The sequence below is a fragment of the Protopterus annectens genome, chromosome 1.part2 (assembly GCF_019279795.1).
Source record: "Protopterus annectens isolate FY-2018-M chromosome 1.part2, PAN1.0, whole genome shotgun sequence".
NCBI lineage: Eukaryota > Metazoa > Chordata > Ceratodontiformes > Protopteridae > Protopterus > Protopterus annectens.
This window is the reverse complement of record NC_056727.1, coordinates 126,609,802-126,622,207: the sequence shown is the minus strand read 5'-3', so window position 1 is coordinate 126,622,207 and position 12,406 is coordinate 126,609,802. Positions and strand designations below refer to the sequence as shown.

General features: G+C 42.0%; 1 protein-coding gene across 1 annotated transcript in view; it reads right to left on the bottom strand.

Annotated features, from left to right (window-relative positions):
• The window catches only part of PNPT1 (polyribonucleotide nucleotidyltransferase 1), a 1,644,852-nt gene that overhangs the window by 1,576,141 nt on the left and 56,305 nt on the right, over positions 1-12,406 (bottom strand). The gene's annotated exons all lie outside the window — the stretch shown is intronic.

The window sequence follows — 12,406 nt, the reverse complement described above, 5'->3', positions numbered from 1 at the left end:
AATAGGAGATTTACACCGGGCTTGGCAAGTATCTTACAAATGCTTGGCCCTCAATGTCCTATTTGGATACAGGACATCATTATTCTTTCAGAAAAACTTGGTTAGGGTTAGAAAGGTGCCCCTCCCCCCCGAGTTGTTAGCCTAGTAACAATCTAGTAGTCTATGAAACTCACTCAAGACTCATTTTTCTTTCGGCTGTTCCCGTTAGGGGTCGCCACAGCTGATTCTCCGTTTCCATTTCTTCCTGTCCTCTGCATCTTGCTCTGTCACACCAACCACCTGCATGTCCTCTCTAACCACATCCATAAACCTTATCTTAGGCCTTCCTCTTTTCCTCTTACCTGGCAGCTTCATCCTTAGCATCCTTTTCCCAATATACCCAGCATCCCGCCTCAGAACATGTCCAAACCAAAACAATCTCGCTTCTCTGGCTTTGTCTCCAAACCGTATAACTTTGGCCGGCCCTCTAATATACATATTCCTAATCCTATCTACCCTCGTCACACCCAGGGAAAATCTCAACATCTTTAACTCTGCCACATCCAACTCTGACTCCTGCCTTTTTGTCAATGCCACTGCCTCCAACCTATATAATATAGCTGGTCTCACTACCCTCTTGTAGGCCTTCCCTTTCACTCTTACTGGTACTCGTCTGTCACAAATCACTCCTGACACTCTTCTCCATCCACTCCACCCTGCCTGTAGTCTCTTCTTCACCTCTCTTTCACACTTTTACTTTGAACTGTTGATCCCAAGTATTTAAACTCATCCATCTTCACCAACTTTACTCCCTGCATACACACCATTCCTCTATCCTCCCTTTCATTCACACAAATATATTCTGTCTTAGTCCTGCTGACCTTCATTCCTCTCCTCTCTAGAGCATATCTCCACCTCTCCAGGGTCTCCTCAACCTGTTCCCTACTCTCACTGCATATCATAATGTCATCTGCAAACATCATAGTCCACAGGGACGCCTGTCTGATCTCGTCTGTCAACCTGTCCATCACCACTGCAAATAAGAAAGGACTCAGAGCTGATCCTTGATGTAATCCCACCTCCACCTTAAACGCATCTGTCACTCCCACTGCAGATCTCACCGCTGTCACACTACCCTTGTACATATCTTTTACCACTCTTACATACTTCTCTGCCACTCCCGACTTCCTCATACAATACCAAAACTCCTCTCTAGGCACCCTGTCATATGCTTTCTCTAAGTCCACAAAGACACAATGCAACTCCTTCTGACCTTCTCTGTACTTCTCCATCAACACTCTCAGAGCAAACATCGCATCTGTAGTGCTCTTTCCTGGCATGAAACCATACTGCTGATCACTAATCATCACCTTCCTTCTTAAACTAGCTTCTACTACTCTTTCCCATAATTTCATGCTGTGACTGATCAATTTTATCCCTCTGCAGTTACTACTTGCAAGTTCATTTTTGTTTCAATGTTTTAACATTTTAAGAGCAAAAAGATAAGCTGAGAAGTTCCAAAGTGCACAGATGACACAGAAGTGTTGTTCTCTGTCTGTTGCTACGGACATTCATTTTTGTTTCAATATTTTAACATTTTAAGAGTAAAATAATAGGCTGAGAAGATTTGAAGTGCCAGGTTGACAAGAGTAACGTATTGCACAACTTTTTCTGATTAACCGGCCATTCATTTAGCCAGCCTAAGGTCTGGACCCAGTGAGACCAGATAAGAGGGAGTCTACTGTAACACAGATCTAAATTGAGAGATAAATACACAGAAGGAGGCATATCATCACAGCAGTAATATCACATATCTATATACAGTGTCAGTGCATTTGAAAACTACAAAGACTATGTTGATGACCTAAAAAGAAGGAAGAAAAATTACATTTTGAGGTTGCTGCTAAGAGTATTAAGCAGTAAGATTAGTGGTCTAGTGTGATACAATGTTTACGGGATTGCTCCATTTTGGTTGAATTTAAATTGCTTGTTTTAAGAGGTGTTTTTTCAGTTCAGGTCTGAGATTTTTGATGGAGGGTAAGAACGTCATTTGCTTGAGGATGGCATCTCAAATTTTAGGACCGAGTGCCTTTTTAAATCAGACCATAAGTTATTCAGCTTTTTCATTAAAAACTGGTGATGCATCCCCTATAAATACCTCTGAGTTTAAGGACTTCTTTAAAGCAAACCTTCTTCAGGTACTTGAAGACTTAAATGAATGTTATTGTAATCTTGCTCCAATGGATCCCTAACAAAAAAGCTGCCTATACCCTCTGCCTTCTATTCCCACCGATATAGATGTACTGATAAGGCAATCCCTAGCCACATCAATTATAATGAGAAATTAAAAAAAAACTCATAATTAAATACATCTACAAGTTTATTATATATCAGTAGAAACAAAAAGTTTAATACTTTTGCCAACCTTAGCAGATCCGTGACCAAACTAATAAATGGCTTAAGGGAACCATTAGGAACCTCAAAGTTGAGTATGACCTTAAAATAGCTACAAAAATCATTCCTGGGATTCATTAACAATTGTGCAGGCCTCTCGCAAAGCCTACATGATTGCAGCATGTAAGGGCAATGAGCAGCAGCGCTAACTGAAGAGGCATGCTGGTCATCGTGCTTACACAATTCGTGGCCAGCAGCAGTGTTGTCAGCTATTAAACAGTGCTGGGACCATGAGCACACAATGTAAACATTACTTGTCTGTTGGCAAACCTATTAAGTGAGCAGGCAGAGACAGCTTATATGAAGCAAACGCAGGGGATATGAAACTGGCCTAATTTACACAGAATATAATGTAAACAGTGCCGGGATAATTATGAGGGGAAGGTAATTGAAGAAAATGAACTCATTTAATGCATACAAATGTGATGGTGCCAAAAAGAAAGACTCAAACAGAAAGAAATCCATACTGATACTAATAATAAATAATCCTGTTTCAAAATATTCATCCATGTACATGATTTAATAAAGGACATGCTAACAATGGACATGAGAGTTACACAATACAACGTTGTAAGAAATGGTAGTAAATATGACATTAATGTTGATAACATGCCGAGTAGAGACAACAGTTAGCAAGGAAAGTGGATGCATTATGGGCCATTTGCATAAAGTGCAGTTATTGAATAGGACATGTAAATAAAGGGAATGCATGTATGATAACTTATTGTACTGTTGTATCCTCCACTCCATCTTGTAATCTTGTATAAACAAGGCATGGGCCTTACATCAGCTGTGCCATGCATGTCCAACATTTTTCATTGAACAACCATAGATAGAGGGGTACATTATACTAACAAGTCTTAGATAAGCATGTGTTTTATGTACACGTGCATCATAAACACACGCATCTACGTGCTTAAGTCACTTCCCTTTGCTTCATATAACAGCAATCAAAATAGGTAAGTGACAAATAACGCAGATCTGATGACACTGCAGTAATTCAAGATCTTTGTTTGTAAATGGAGTGCATCTAACACGTGATTCTACTGGCATGCTTACAAGACATTACAGCGAACACTTCCATAACAGCATGTAAACTACACAAACACATATATTATTTGCATTAATAATAAATAAAAACTGAAAATAACTTCACACAACATAGTTTTATACAATGTCAATATATTCACAGAATGTTACCTTTGGCTGCAATTGAACAGCAAGCTATGTAAGCCCACCAACTACAAACATGTATGAATCACATGCACCACAGTGGAAGTCTTACAGTTGTGGCACTCCGCTTATGTCATGTCATTACACCATATGACTGTTGCAATCTGTATGATATAAAAGGGCTGTGGAAGGTTTCAACCACTAAACGTACACATTATAACACTTGTGGATGTCATTCATGCATAACAGCAGAGAACATGCAATGCTTATAGTCAGCCAATGGGGGTTTTGAACACCTAACTATGTGACAACAGATGCTACATGTTACTGGAAAGAATGAAATGTGCCATGGTGCCACAAGTGAGAGTTATTTTTGTCTTTGAAGCCATTACATTATTGTATTGCTGCAGGGGGAATGCGTAACTTAGAGACCAGTTGGCATAATGGTTAAGGTCTTCACCTCCTGTGCACAAGGTTTGATGCTGATCTCCAGCCAATACCCGTTTGGAGTTTGTATGTTCTCCCTGTGTCTCTGTGAGGTTCATCCCACCTTTGAAAAACATGCTTTTTCCATCTCAAACTCACCAATGAATGTAGCTGTCGGCAGCAGCACAGATTCTGCATGAAGCCCTACAGGGGAAGAGTTGTAGAAACCAACCATTTTGGGCATCTACAGTGGTGTGCAGTATCCTCAAGAAAGGAGAACATGGATCACAGACTGTGCGTCACAGCAGGGCTAGCCATTCAATGGTGTAAAATATGGCTGTAGGTGATTAGGTTATGTTGAGAAAATTCGTCAAATGGGCATGGGTATTTGTTGGTGCTAAGAGGACCTGGCCTACTTCAACCTATGCCAAGTACCCATGCCAACGGTGAAAGGGGTGCATGTGCTATTGGCCAGCGTGTGCCTGACACAGACCAGCAGCTCGAGGTCAATAACCTACTGGCCAGCCAATGTTCAGTTGCACATCCTGGGTTACCTGGGACAGCACTACTGCACAAAAGCTGGATGTAAAACCAATCAACTTGCCAAACATGAACTAAGAATTGCTACACTCATTGTAGGTTCACTGGCAGGATGGAGCTTAGAAGTGGATGGCATAAAGGTACTGAGGAGACTGTACATCCTATGTATTCAACAGACAAGATGGAAGGGCAATGCAGCAAAGCCACTTGGTTTGGAATTCAGAGTCTGCTATTCAGGAGAAGGACAGGCTAGAAATGGTGTTGGAATTGTGGTAAGAGGTGCTTCGGAAGGCAGTGACGGCTGTCATCAGAATTAGTGGCAGACGCGTTGCAATCAGACTCCAGTCTAATGATATGACAATATTCATAATCTTGGCCTATGCCACGCAGGAGGGCTGTGATAGTGAAGAGAAGAGTACATTTAGACAGCAGCTGCAGGACCTACTAGATAAAGGACAACATGAATTGGTGCTGATAATGGGTGACCTAAACACACATATTGGGACAGACAGAACAGGATATGAGGACTGCCTGGGTCCACATGAGTGGGGCAACAGGAATAAAGAAGGATAGAACACTCTTGATCACTATCTGGCAAATGGCTTGATAGTAGACAACACATGGTTCACAAAGAGGACATTCTCAAGATCACATACAAAAGTGGCCAACATGCAACTTAAGTAGACTTCCTCCTAGTAAGGAAAGGGCATTGGGGTACAATCAGTGATCACAAAGTCATCCCCAGTGAAACAGTTGGTCCCCAGCATAAACCACTGGTTGCCAAAATCAGCTGCAAGCAGTGGTCAGAGAAGGCTCTAAGGTCAACAGAGACCAGGCTGAAGACCTGGAAGTTGACTGGAGAGAAAGTACAACAGTTGTAGGAATTACTCAGGGTTCTAGCACCCCAAGAAGAGGAAATAGGGGAAGTTGAAGAAGATTGGCAGCGCCTAAAAACAGCATGTGTTAGGACTACAGAAAAGATATGTGGCCAAGCCAGGTATGAAAATAAGGTACATGAAGAAAGCTGGTGGTGGAATGCAGAAGTCCAGGAAGTCATCAAAAGAAAGAAGAAGTGCAGGAAGAAGTGGGAGACAGAAAAGACCGACCAGGCTAGGAAGGACTACTGGTTGGCTAACAAAGAAGCTAAGAAAGAAGTTGCAATAGCAAAGAATAGGGCATCGGAGGCACTGTACCAACTTCTGGAAAGTGACTCAGTAAGGGGCACAAAAACTACATCAAGTTGCAAGACAAAGACAGAAAGATAAAGAAGATAGTCGACACCCTTCATAAGGGATGCTAGCAACAAACTGCTCACCAGCCCAGAAGACATCAAAGGCAGATGTAAGGAGTATTTCCAGCAGCTACTGAATGAAGAAAACCCCACAGAAGTTGTACTGCCCCAGAAATAGCCTACGATGAGAGAATGGGAGCCCACCCTAGAAGAAGAACGAACAGCACTAAGGAAGATGAAGTCAGAGAAAGCAGCAGGCTCAGATGAGGTCACAGCAGACATGATAAAGATGCTGGGTGAGACAGGGATGAAATGGCTCCGGAAGGTACAGTGTGGAGAGAAAGGTGTATCCCAGATGACTGGAAAATAAGCATACTTGTGCCAGTGTATTCTTTCTTCCTACTACTCTACGTAATTGTTTATCAACCGCCCTTTCCTGAGCTTTGTGCAATGTAACAGGAGTTTGATAACTCTCTACTGCCCACAGTTGCAAATGTCCCCCTTTGTTCTTGAATACTGGCACTAGTATGCTTACTCCCCAGTCATCTAGGATACACCTTTCTCTGCACATTGCTACGTGTATCCTCAGGAACCATTTCTCCCCATCTCAATGACCATCTTTATCATATCGGTTGTGATGTAATCTGAGCCTGCTGCTTTCCCTGATTTCATTTTCCTTAGTGCTGTTCTCATTTCTTCTACAGTGGACTTCTCCTCGTCTCTCACTGCAGGCTGTGCATGGGGCAGTACAGCTTCTGTGGGGTATTCTTCATTCAGAAGCTACTGGAAGTATTCCTTCCATCTGCATTTAATGTCCTGTGGAGTGGCAGGCAGGTAAGTTGCTGGCACCATTTATGAAGGGTATTTGACTATTTCCTTTATCTTTTTTGTCTTTGCCTTGCAACCTGATATAGTTTACTTGTGCAACCTGCTGTCTTGCATTCCAGAAGATGGTACAGTGCCTCTGATCCCTTGTTCTCTGCTACTGCAACTTCTTTCTTCTCTCTACAATTAGGAGCTTTTCAGTTTTATTCCTTTCTCTTCTGTTCATGATCTTTACATTTTTTCTACTACTTTATGACACTTTGTTGCTACCTGTTTTTTGTCTACATCTGGTTTGATTTTCATAACCACTCCATTCTGAAATGCTTCTAAAACTCTGAGCAAATATATCATCTTAGACTAGTTTTCTTCTTTAGGACTTTTAATAAGTTTTGACCTGATGATGTTCTTCTACACTGCACAGCTTATAAACACAGAGACTGTGTCTAGACCTAAGGATGCATCTGTCCAGACACATGTAACAACTGGAACACATGCAAAGATACCTTACTAAAAGGATACAAGACCTAAACATGGACTGACAGACTTGTTAAGAGATGGTCTGGTCTGGCATACAAGGTATCCTCCCATTACCGACGGATTTCCTGCACATCAGCAAGTCAAACAGCATCAAAAATACTTGGTCTAGGGATCTAAACTTTTTCTGCAACATCAACAGAATGGCTTGGAGGGACAGGTATATTTCGCAGAGACTACCACTACTATGGAACAGACTCCCCTCATCCTTGTCCATTTTCAAGCAAAACTTAGATCTATGGATAGGAAACAGAAAATTTATCCCAGGACTGCCCCTGTACTACTAACAGGCAGATGCTGCTCCTAAATGCTTTATTCCATGCATGGGTCCCCTCAAATTATCTATGGTATGATCCCAGTTATTCTCATTAGAGGTAATATATAATTATCAATCACAGGATGGGTAAGGCCAATCTACAACTACATGAGATAAGAAAATAGTAAACTAGTTACGTTTAAAATGGCCAGCATTTAACTATAAACCTATGTCAGCAAATATGTATGCAGTCCCACTACTACAGACCTACACATAGGTTCATAGGTTCATACTAGGCTATCTGCCCTAGGGCATTTACAAGCCTAGCCAGAGTGTGTTTGGCTTTCGCCACCCATTTTAAAATGAATTTTGCTATGCCCTTTTTCGAGGTTAGTATACTGTGCATCTGTCTAACAGTGACACAGAAGTGATACCCGGAGTAAATCTACGATCTCCCATCCACTCATCAAGATTCCTCTTGAAGAGAGTCAATGAGGGACTCTGCCTAACCTGGACTGGGATTTTATTCCAGAGTGAAGGGAGCCTCTGGGTTATGAATCTGTCCCTCCAGCATGTCCTATTTATTTCAGTGCTGAGGTTCAAGTCTCTCGAGCGCGTAGCTCGATGGGATTTGGATTTTCTGAGGTGCAGCATGTCCATTAATTCCGGGTTGGACATGGCTTTATACGTCAGGCAAAGATCGCCTCTGAGCAGGCATTATGCCACTGAGTAGAGCTGGAGTTTCTTTAACCGGGCAGCATATGGCATCTGTTTGAGCCCTTTGATCCTCTTGGTGAGGTACTTTTGGGGTCTTTCCAGTTGCTGCAGGTGTCTGGTAAGGTACATCCCAAAACGGGCATTGTACTCAATTATGGGCCTGATGAGGGATGAGTAAAGAGGCACGATGACCTCCCCGATCTAGATGTGAATCCCTTCATGATTAGGTGGGCTATATAAAATGATTTTCTAACCACTTTGGCCACGTGGTTGTCGAATGAGAGATTGCTATCAACTTGGGTCCCCAGGTCCCTAATTACTTCTTCCGTACTTAATGGATTACCATCCATGTGGTAATTTGTGGGCACTTTGTTTTTGCCAAAGGGGATGACTATACACTTTTTAGCGTTTAGCTTGAGGCCATGGCTCTGGCACCAGTTGCCTGTTCCTATGAGGCCCTTTTGTAGGATGCTTGTGTCGGCTGGAGAGTCAATTATGGTGCCCAGTTTTCAGTCATCTGCGAACTTGGTCAGCCACAGTCCTTCCGTGTTGGCCTGTACCTCCGAGAAATATATACCGAACAAGAGAGGTCTCAGGACTGAGCCTTGTGGGACGCCACTTGTAACTGGTTTGGAGTCTGACATGGCTCCAGCAATTCTAACCATGTGGGTTCTGTCCTTGAGCCAGTTTGCAACCCATCTAGTGACATAGGGGTTTATGTTTAAGCTGGTGGGCTTATCTATAATGCCCAAGTAGGGTACTGTATCGAAGGCTTTTGCGAGGTCCAGGTAGGCTGTGTGGACCACCTTCCCCTTGTCAATGGCCTTGGTGACTGTTTCAAAGAAATCGACCAGGTTTAAGAGGCAGGATCTTCCCTTAAAGCCGAACTGGGTAGGATCCAGTGTCTGTAGGTCCCCAGTATCTTTATTTATGAGGTCCATGATGATCCTTTCCATAGCTTTGCAGACCAAGCTAGTCAGGCTTATGGGGAGATAGTTTCCAGGATCCGTTGAGGCACCACCTTTGTGGAGAGGGACCACTGTTGCTGTACGCCACTCTTTGGGTACATATCCTGTAGTAAGGCTGAGATTGAACAGTAGTTTTATGTTTGGGTTTAGTTCTTCTTGGAGTTCATGTAGGACACAGCCCGGGACACCGTCTGGTCCCACTGATGCTGTGTTTTTTGCTTTGGAGAGGGCAGCTCTTACCTGAGCATCTGAGATGTCAGGGGGGCAGCACTCTGCTGGGATAGATATTTGCCCTTTTGGTGGGGAAGGGGGGAGAAGTTTGCGTTGAACCTGTCAGCTAGGATGTTGGCAATGTCTGTGGGTTCGGTGTATTTTTTGTCATTTTGGACTAATTCTGAGCACCCAGGTTTCTAACAACTAAAGAAAGCCTTGTGATTATCCTTAGTGTCCTGTGCAATTTTTCTCTCGAAGCTGGCCTTAGACGATTTTATGAGTGCCCGTAGTTTTTTGCTAATACTGATCAGAGATGCCTTCCCTTTTTGGGATTTTGCTCCATCATGTAGTAGCTTCCTCCTTCTAGTGTATAGTTTGTTTATGGCTGGGGTCCACCAGACAGGACTCCTGCCTTTGGAGGATTGGGTCTTGGTTTTGTTTGGGATTGCATGATCTATGCATTCCTGAAGGTGTTCATAAAATGCGTTTATAAAGGATTCTGTGGTCTGGGATGTATTTTCCACAGGCCCAGGGGCTTTGAAGGATTCCACCTCGGTTTTGAGGAGTGTGAAATTTGCTTTAGAGAAGTTTTTCACTGTGGTTTTCTGGGCAGGGGCTGGGGTTGGGATGTGAATATCTAGTGAGATTAGTTTATGGTCTGATCTTACCAGTGAGGGGCACACTTCTGGTCTGGAGCATAGAGTCCCCATGTTGGTGATGATCGGGTCCAGTATGCTTTCCCCTCTTGTGGGAGTGGCAACAAGCTGTTCCATAGCATTTGAGTTTATAAATTCTAGGAACCTTTGGGCTAGGGTGTAGGAGCTAGAGTAATGCTCCCAGTCTATGTTTGGGTAGTTGAAGTCACCCAATATAATGGTGTTTGGAGAGACCTTCATATTTTCCAGTGTTCTCAGGAAGGCCGAGTGGGGTTCCTGGGTTTGGGAGGGTGGTCTGTAGCAGGCTATAAACTGGAAGGCAGTTTTACCCACTGTTAGTTGCACATAGATAGTCTCTGAAGCTTCGTGCTGTGCCACCAACTTGGAGGTGTGGGTATCTTTGACGAATATTGATACTCCCCCTCCTTTTGTGGTTCGGTCCAAGTTTTGGGGCCGAAAAACATGGTACGAGGTATAACCTGGTAGTGCTGGGGTGCTCTCGGGAGCCTTGAACCAGGTACACACTCTTTCTATGAGGCCCATACCTGTTTCAGGCTATTGTTTTTTTTTTATATATCATCATTTGGTAGGTTTGAAGTTTTCCTGTCTGACTGATCCAATACTTTTTGGAGCCATTCAGTCATGCCAAAGCTGTTAAGTTAGAACAGGAACTGCAAGCTAATTTATAACCTGAACTTTACTCTTAGATACTACGGCAGGTCTGAATATTAGTTTTCATCTTGCAAAATTTTATTTTACTAAGCTTGCCCTCATTTATTCATACTGCACCAGTGACCCTTCCTCTATTCCCAGATATTTATACACTTCCTCTTCTTCACATTCTTTTATAACACATTTCTCTCCCAGGTCGATATTTTCTTAAAATTGCAGTTTTTTTCTGCTACAAGTATTGCTTTCACATAGTTATCAATACCAAGTGCCATTTCTGTCATACAATCAATCTATCTGGTGCAACAAATGACATGGCATGCTAGGTTTCCTTTTCAGAAAAGGTTATGGAAATAATTCTAATGGATTCTAATTCTCCTATTGGCTGGTATCGTGGATCTGCATGGTAATGGTCTTCACAGTTCTTTACACGTCAGGACTTCACAGAAAAAGTAATCCCTGTGAATGTTTGCTTATTTATGTTTTGAACACAGGAAATGTACACTATGTGGGGTCTGTTTTAAGTGGATATTCAAGAAAGATAAACAATAAAAAAGTATCAGAATACAGCACAATTGTAACTTCAACTAGAATACATAAATGACAGCTACAAACTTCAGTTTTACAATACACAGTAGACATGCAAATACAGAATAGTCACAGTTTTATCACAATAAATGTCAGTTCCAAATTTGTGTCAGGTGTTCATTCAAACATTTCACTTCTACAGAAAAAAGCAGTTTTTCTGTACGTGTAAAAAATAATTAGCATGTTTAGATAATTTCAATAGCACTGTGTTATGCTTACTAACACCTCAACAATTCAGTCATCTGCTGAGCTGTAGTGCCCCTACTTTTTTTAAACAGCTCTTCTGTTTTGATATATCTGTATCATGCATCTAATTTCTTACCACTGTCAAGTAAAGAACAGATTTTTTTCTGAAAAAAAATCTCTAATACTGGAAGCACATCCCAGGAAAGACAAAGTTCTTCCTAATTAGGAAATCACTGTAGGAACTGAAACTCCTGATCTGCATATTGACGTTCTGCTCTACCAATCTTAGTGTAGGTAGTGTACAGTGCTAACAAATAATGAGCTGGTGATGACAGTTTAGAGCCTTTGAAGGCATTGGAATTTCCTGCCTGACACTGTATAAGTCATCAGCTTGCCTCAAAGATGTTCAACACAAAGCAAGAAAGACTTGAGCTGGATCAGTAACAGTATTAGAGCAGTTACGGTGGGACTGCAAAACCCAGGCAAGCTAGTAAGCCCACTATTCTTCTTTCAGCAATGTTGTGGTTCACATAAGGCTGCTCTCTCTCACTTTTTTTTTTAAATAACTAATTTTTCTGATGCTACCTAATGTAGGTTACTAAATGTCATTATGTCTTATTCCTCTTCCTAGCACTAATAACAAGCCACTGGAGGAACTCAACAGTGGGAAACCAGTACAAATAATATTAGTTTGCTTACCCATAGCTAGTACTATGGCTTGCCTCTATGGTTAGTTCTAATAACAAGCCACCTGTAGCAAACGACACACACACTCACACTCACACTCCCTAGCTGAGGATAAGCATGTTCTCTCCCCCTGGAAGTGGGATCTTTAGAAAAGGGTAGGGGTAAATTACATAGAAAAAAATGGAATTGTGGGAACGACACATGCAAAAAAAATGTTTTGCAGGAGAAATGAGGTTTAACAGAAGGCAGGAATGAAAGAAGTTATGTAATGTTGCTTTAATAATATGATGCATAACAATATATG